We start from the raw sequence: 8,757 nt of genomic DNA on the forward strand, positions 1-8,757 counted from the left end.
AAACAAGTGTGGAATCCACTCAAACTATATCTTCCTTCAGAAGATAAAATTCCATGTAGGTTTCAATGTTCAAGTGTTTTCAGAGGCTTTGAAAATTGAACACCTGCAGTTATTCACACATGAATCTTGCCTTTTCAGTAAACATATCCCAACAGCATTGTTGTGAAAATACTATATTTATTAAACCACAGTTAATTATTTTGGAAGTTCTGCACTGAAATATACACAGCAGTTAATATTATCTGTTCCATATTTGGAAATAAAAATTTCACAGTCTTGAATTAATGCTAACAACAATAGATGTGTGGATGTTCTTTCTCCATATTAAATGTTTGGGGCTGGTGATATAGTTCAGTTGGTAGAGTGCTTGCCTCGAATGCACAACCCCCTGGGTTCAATCCCCAGTATCACCAAAAATAAAAAGAAAAGAAAAATTTAAATGTTAGGTTCTAATTTGGGGAAATAGAAAAATCAAGCAGCTCCAAACATTTAACTGACCTCACACACAGGGAGATAATCTCAAAGTATTCATGTATGTATATGCCTTGTATTCTTCCATGATATGTACGCATATGTACATACATAAAAGTTAATGATACATGTTACTGATATGAAGAATCTGTAGCATGCAACTCAGAATTATAAAATGATATTATGTATTGCAAATTTCATATAGCCAATTAATTTTTACACAATGTTTTTTATTTTTTCAAAACTAGTGGATTTGTAGCTAGATTAGGATTCTCCAGAAAAACAGAAGCAGAAGGATGCAGACACAGCTCTTGCACTCATATCTCTATCTTTATCTCTCTCTCTCTCTCTCCCCCACCATAAGTGAATGTATAATTTATTTTATTGTGTTTATATAATTTTATATTTAATAACAACCAGCTTACAAACATTCCTAAAATTTTAACCGTCAGTTCTAGTGCGCTAATCCAGCTGGCTCCAGCAATTACTGCAGTCTTACTTTTCCTAAAAGTGGATGAAACTTTACAAAGATACCTTAATTCACTTGGAATTAAGAATTAACATTAATAAAACACAATGAACTCCTCCTGTAATGTGGAGCCTTATCAGTTATTAATACTTATCAGTTATTAATACTTATGAACTCTATCAGCTCCTTTCCTATGGGCAGGCTTTGATGAACAGACAGCATGGGGCTATGAAGGAATGTAGGAAAGGAATGCAAATGGGGAATTAAAAAAAAAAGGCCCAAGAGCAGACTCTCACAGAAGCAAAATGTGATAAAACCAAAGTGTAGGTTAGGATCAGTCCTGCATATGTTGTTGTAGTTGAAAACATTGAGAAATTTCATTTGCTTGGTTTTCCTACAAATTTTCAGATAGAGTGCAAATTTATTTAGTTGAGTTTTTAACCTACAAGATTCATTCTGTGGATAGCTTGTGATTTCAAGCTAAAATTAGGGGAAGTGTTCTTAGGATACTTCATATATACTTCAAAAAAGTACCTTAGCCTTTAGATGATGCAAGCAGTATACTCACAACCTAAGGCACATATTAATTTTTCTAGTACATTATATCTATGCTAATGGAAAAATGAAAAAGCAATGAAATGTGAGCTTTCTGTACTTGCTTTCAATTTATTAGAGTCTGTCTCTTAAAAAAACTTAACAGGAAGTTGCAAAGTCTGTCTTCAGAGAAATGTTCTAAGAAGACTAATAAAAATGACAGACTTGAAAGTAAAAGTAAAAATAAAAGCTCCCCATGTTCTAATTTATAGCAGATCTTCAGTCTTCACACCCAGCAGGATATCAGGCCTTCTCTTGTTCAGCAACTTTACAAATTTAAAGAGTTTTATAGAGGACTGACTTATGGCATCTATATCGTGTCTCAAGTTCAGAGCCCAGAGATGATCAGTGTTAGTAATTTAAAGCTCTCTTTAGAAAGACACATCCATACATAGATACAGAGATAATAGAAGAGGATAGACAGAGTTACTGACAGACACAGATAGACAGAGAGATAGAGACACATACACAGGTATTTATCTACATTTCAATGCTCATCCTTCATGACAAGGTTAGCATCTAAAATGTTGTGAAGGACATAAACTCCTTTTTCAAATTTCCTGTCTTCATATTCATCTTTTCTTTTATCATCTTCTCCATTCTTCTATAACGTACATTCATGTTCCCCCCGAGTTTACTACGGTTAATTCAGAACATCTAGTGGTACTCAATTCTAATTCTTTGATGGTTCCATACCCATCTCAAACCACACGTGACCAAGATGAGTTCTCCTTGTTTGGCATTTGTCATTTCAATTCTCAGCAGCAAACTTTTTTTCCAGAGGTGCTTAGAGATGATCTATGCCCCTGTGCCATGTAAGTTCTTTGTATTAAAAGACCTTTGGGAAATTAAACCTCAATCAATGAACAAATACATAGTGCAGTACAGTCCTAAAATCCTAAAATGTTCTCAGAAAACATAAGGTCATCAAAACATCAATACTACTATGCAGAAAATATGGGTTGTATAATCAGATAAATTTGGAGATTAGTAGGTTAAAGTACATCAAATTACTTTTTGTCTTTCTAGAACCTAAAGTTGTTTTGTTTTGTTTTACTATGGTAAATATGCACTGTTTATCTCCAAGATAGAGATCAACTTGAAGTGATTCCACAATCAAGACTGATTGTGGAATTCGGCTTGGAGTATATTTTTGAATAAATGTTTTATGCAGGGTATGCAACCCAGGCAAGAAGTGGGCATTATATGGTCTAGTGAGTAGGTTTTCAGGGAGCTGGAGTGGGTGTTGCAGGGCAGTGGGAAGACAAAAGACACATTAAAATAGCATCCAGGAAATGAAGTGACACATGGGGTTAAAAAAAGAAAGGCAAATAGGAAAAAGACATGAAGAAAAAATACTGGCACTGTGGACAATTTACCCACAAGAAGAATGCATTTTCCTGGGAGAACTGCTTCCAAAGAGCTTGGTGTATGTCAACCTTTTTGCATTAAGAGTAAGCTTCTGCATTTTGCAAGAGTTTAAACATTAGCCATCGCCTCATCCAAATGTGAGTCACCTTCAAATATATGTCTTCTAACCTGAACTGGATGCTTTTTTGAGAAGCAGTGATTCTCATACCTTAGAATACATATGAATCACATGGAGAACTATTTAAAATGCAGTCACAGACTGTCGCTTCCCCCAAGCTTTGGATTCTGTAAGTTTGCAAGGGGTTTGGGAAGCTTATAGAGGCTTCACTGCCAAAAACTAACCAACAGACACAGGACACACAAAAAAATTAGAAAGCAGAATCAATTTCTTCCTAGATTAGAGAAATTTCATAAGCTCTGGAGTTTTTAAGGAAGAAATCTGAGTCTTCTACGGCCTTTTTCTCATCTCTTGTTGATATCATAATGGGTCTCTTTCTGCTCTTTCTACCTCAGCCCTGAGATCTCAAGTGAGTACAGTAACTGAGCTGCAGTTTAGGGCATGGAGACCTGTGAGACAGAAAGCCTGCCTTTGTACCCCAACTCTAACACTTACTAGTGTGTAACACCTGCCAAATCACAAAACCCTCAATTGTTTCTCCTGTGAACTGGGTATGACTCAGAAATTAACCTGGAGGGCTGAATGTCTGTCTCTGTCTCCCACAAATTCACATGTTCAAGCTACCTTCAATGTGGCCATTTTTAGAGATGTGGCCTCTGAAGAAGTAAGCAAAGTTAAAAATGAGGTCATAAAGGTTGGGCCTTGGCCCCTTAGGATTATGTCCCACATAGGCAGAAACAAGGGAAAGCTTGTAATCATTGGCACAAAGAGGAGAGCCTGTGAGCGCACCATAGCCATCTGAAGTAGGGCAGCCCTTGCCAAAGCTCAGTCATGCCAGCACCCTAACCTTGAACTTCCAAACTGCCAAAATCTCAGAAAAAGACTTTACAATGGTGTAAGTTACTCATTCAGTGGCATTTTGCTGTGGCAGCCTAAGCAGCCTCATACAGAGGATTATTATAGGATGAAAAAAGGTAAAATAAGTAAAGCCATTTATAAAGCCCAAGGCCCACAGTAAATATCAAATATCGACCAATACTGTATGTCTTAAAAAATCTTTATTTTAAAAATGGAAAGACATGATATTAATTGTATTTACTAAAGATTAATCTATAATTATGCAAAAATTCAATTTTAGAAGAGAAATAACACCACATTGTTTTTTCAGTAGCACTAAATATTTGTGAAAGAACAAAGCATTCCCTGAATTATTTCTAATATAGCCAGAAGAAATATTAGAATCTTGTTAGGTAAAACTTTGAAGCAAATCTTAGGTTACAAATAATGTTTCTATGAGAAAAGGGTAACAACCTCTTAAGAGACCATATTTAATTAAGTGAAATATTTAATTAACATCTTACTGGGTTACTCTACAACTTCAAAATGAACATCAATGAGCAATTACCTACACAATCCATCTATATAATGAAAATAATAGTGTCCTCTGTAGTAGGAGGTGTCTAATTACTTTTAAATACTATAAAGCATTTTTGAAAACAGCATTAATATCAAAATAGACTCTGAGAATGGCAGTTCATCAACAACAGGAGAGGTGAGTCATGATCTAATGTGATCTCTGCATATAGCTCTATAGGAAAATGAGCGTATCTAGTTTCTTTTGAGTTTCTTTTGAGTTTGAGTTTCTTTTGTAACATCTGCAGATCTTGTGCTCTGTGATCATTTCTAATTTAATGGTTGATTGTAAGCACTATTATTTTTCATATTTCCTTGGTTTTAATCAATCCCTACAATGCATCCCATTTTTGACCTCCCAGTAAGTAATGTTAGATGACATTGGAAGTATTTTAAGTTGACTGAGCATGTGATGCTCCTTCAAATCCAACCTCTGCAATACAATTTTCACCAAATTAGCCATCATATCTGAAAATAGACCTATGCATATTGGCCTGAACTAGCAGGTGGGATGATACTGAATTGGTAACATCAGAAGCCTTGTATGGGGTGTCTAAGAACCTCAGAACTTGTACTATCAACAAATAAGAACAGCATACCTTTAATAATTAGCATTACACAAAAGCACAGTATTTAATGAATTATTTAATAAATTTAGAAGACAAAAATGCAAAAGTCAATACAATATTAGTTAAGAGACCAATTTGAATGCAATACCATAACAAAAACAATAATACAACCTGTTTAAAGTAAAACAAATGCATTTTAAAGATAAAGAATAACTTGCAAATCTTCTAGTAACTCAAACTGAAATGTTCAGCATTGAATGCAATAATTTACTAATATGTCCTAAATTATATTACTGCATACAGCCTAGTTCAAAATACATGAAACACATATTATTATATATTATGAAAAACATAAATTGCAGTACCAGACTTCCAATTCATGGTAATATTTTATATTAAAGATAAATTTCAGTTATCAGTTATTTAGTTCTTTTAAGAAGATCTTTCAAACTGGAAAAAAAATTAGTCACTTCAGTAAAAAAAATCTTTTAATCATTTTAATTATAATTATTAGGGGTAAATTATGGGAGTTGGTTTGCTGAGCACTAAAAGTATCACCCTAAACTTTGATGAAAGGTTTCATGAGCTCTAATGATTCTAGATCATCCAGAAGTTTAAGTACATGAGTAGTCTTACTTAAGCATCTAATTTGTTATGACAAAACTTGGACTATAGACTGTAATCCCAAACACAGGGTAAATTCAGTGAAAAATGCAAAATATCTGTTTGATACCCAAGTAGGAAAAATGTGTGTTTTTCAGGATGCAAGGGCTAGATTATTTCTATATGGCTATTTTACAGTATTACACAGGTAGCATAGAACTTATAACTGTAAACTATCTCATATTCCTAAGGACTATTTAATCAAATAGGGGCTTGACCTTTGCATTTCAAATGCTTTACCTCTACCTTTGTATATCTTTAAAAAATGACGTACATGGGCAGAATCAGAAGAAAGGTTTCAGACAGTTCACAGTTTTATAAGTACATATGACATGCTTTGTTATAAAGGTAGACGTTCTAAAAATACATATATAATGGAACCTATGCCTACAAAATGAGAATATGGCAACCTACATAGTCTGATCAATATTTGGGTTAAAAATAAACATTATTTTAAACTAAAAACTAATTTTTATTGCTGTTTCCCATAAAAAATATTTATATGATGCAGATTTTCATGTTCAAATATTTCTTTTTAGATTAATTTATTATTTTTTTCTTTAAAGATGCTGGTTGCCTCTTATAAAATGATGCAATGGTAGAGGTCATTTTGCCAGATGTAAAGAACATAGAAAGCAGTTGTTGAAGGAAAAAAAAATACAGATTTTGAATACAATTTTAATCCTAATCTGACCAGAAAGTGGTTATTAGAAGAAAAAAACTAAGGAAACAATGAACATTTTTAATAGTATAAACAAGAAAATAAAATATAATATCATTTCTAGTTTATTTTGTTTTCAGCAAGTGTTATTCATAGAAACTATAATTCAAGGACTTTGAACATAAAACTTAATGACATTCTTTTTTCCATTCAATTAATGATAAAAATTGTGATTCCCCAAGAAAAGAAGGCAACAAACAGTTCAACCCTTTCTTGCTTTGGGATTCCTGTTTTTTCAAAATCACTTTAATAATTTCTTAATATACTATAGAATAAAAACTCTTAACAGGACATTAGATTGCCAATTCCTTTGGAATGGGTAGTATGTACTAATCAAAGTTCATCATTATTTTTGACATTTAGCAAGTGGTCAGCCAACCTGTTTTAATATTTTAGCTGTATTTTGCCACTAGGCATAGTCAGTGTTTCACTCTCAGCTAGCTGCATTTCTAAGGGTCACTTTCATCATGTGTGAAATGAAGGGAAGAGAATAAATGGCCTCTGCAGTCCTCTAACTCTAAAACCATATTCTACATAATCAAATTCTATAATGAAAACTATAGAACACTAAAGAAAGAAATTGAAGAAGACCTTAGAAAATGGAAAGATCTCCCTTGCTCTTGGATAGGAAGAATTAATTAAAGGGATATACTACCAGAAGTACTATGTAGATTTAATGCAATTCCTATAAAAATCTCAATGACATTCTTCATAGAATTAGAAAAGCAATCATGAAATACAATTGAAAAAATAAGAAACCCAGAGTAGCCAAAGCAGTCCTTAGCAAGAAGAGTGAAGCAGAAGGCATCACAATAGCAGATCTTAAACTATACTACAGAAAAATAGAAACAAAAACAGCATGGTATTGTGAGCAAAATAGACATGTAGACAAATGGTACAGAATAGAAGACACAGAGACAAATGCACATAATATGATTATCTCATTCTAGATAAAGGTACAAAAAACATGCATTGGAGAAAAGATAGCCTCTTCAACAAAACCTACTGAAAAAAGTGGAAATCCATATGTAGAAAAATGAAATAAAAAATCTACCTCTCATGCTGCACAAAACTCAATTCCAAATGGATCAAAGATCTAGAAATTAAACCAGAGACCACGAGCCTAATAGAAGAAAAAACAGGTCCAAATCTTCATCATGTGGAGTTAGGACCTGACTTCCTTAACAAGACTTCTAAAGTGTAAGAAGTAAAATAAAAAATCAATAAATGGGATGGATCCAAGCTAAAAAGTTTCTTCACAGCAAAGGAAAAAAAAATCAATAATGTGAAGATAGAGGCTACAGATGGGAGAGAAAATCTTTACAGCACACACCTCAGATAGAGTATTAACCTCTAGGATACATAAGGAACTCAAAAAACTTAAAAACCAAAAACCAAATAACTCAATCAATAAATGGGCTAAAGAACTGAACAGACACTTCTCAGAAGAAGAAATACAATTGACTGACAAACATATGAAAAAAATGTTTAATATCTCTAGCAATTAGAGAAATGCAAACTAAGATTTCATCTTACTCTAGTCAGAATGGCAATTATCAAGAATATAAGCAATAATATGTTTTGGTGAAGATGTGGGGGAAAAGGTAGAATCATACATTGCTGGTGGGACTGTAAATGGTGCAACCACTCTGGAAAGCAGTATGGAGATTCCTCAGAAAACATGGAATGGAACCACTATTTGACCCAGATATAAACATTATTAAAATGGCCAGTTAACTGAATTTGTTTTCTGTCATCTACTGATATGACTAATGTTTTGTTGTAAGAAAGAGCTGAAAAGTACAATTAAGGATTTTATATGATAGCAAAAAATATTCTCAAACTAGTAGTTATTTTATATTCATTATGAGCCTTTTTTTCCAGATGAGGCAAACCTTATAAGCATTGCCCTCAATATAAATAATTGTTACCAAAACAAATAGATCTGACATTCTAAAATATATAAAACTTAGACTATTAAAGGTAAAGTCAGTTTTAATTAGTGGAGAATAAGAAGTGTAGAATATTTTTAAAATTTAGAAATCATTCACAAGTGCATTATAAAAATCAAATCAGTGGCCAAAAGTACCTGCTGATCACGCTCAAATAGTTAAACCTTACAAACACGGCTTATTCAATACTTATTCAAACACTTATTCAATACTGGTTGATGTGCAAATGTCTAGATATACTGTTGTAAATAGACAGAAAGGATTCCAACCTTTATGAAGCTTATTGTGACTCAAGACATACTCTGCTTGAATTAATAAAGGATGAGTCACATTTCTACTAGAACACACAAAAAAAGGCCCTGGATTAGGCCTGAGTCATTAAAGATGGCCATATTTGAAGTGACAATTGATGTGTG

General features: G+C 33.2%; 1 non-coding gene across 1 annotated transcript; it reads left to right on the forward strand.

The window, feature by feature from the left end:
- The first annotated feature begins 340 nt into the window (after window positions 1-340).
- Window positions 341-413, forward strand: Trnas-cga (transfer RNA serine (anticodon CGA)). Its single transcript has one exon. It is a non-coding gene; the product is annotated as a tRNA-Ser (tRNA).
- The last annotated feature ends 8,344 nt before the right edge of the window (window positions 414-8,757 follow it).

Source organism: Urocitellus parryii, chromosome 8 (genome assembly GCF_045843805.1).
Source record: "Urocitellus parryii isolate mUroPar1 chromosome 8, mUroPar1.hap1, whole genome shotgun sequence".
NCBI classification, from domain to species: Eukaryota; Metazoa; Chordata; class Mammalia; order Rodentia; family Sciuridae; genus Urocitellus; species Urocitellus parryii.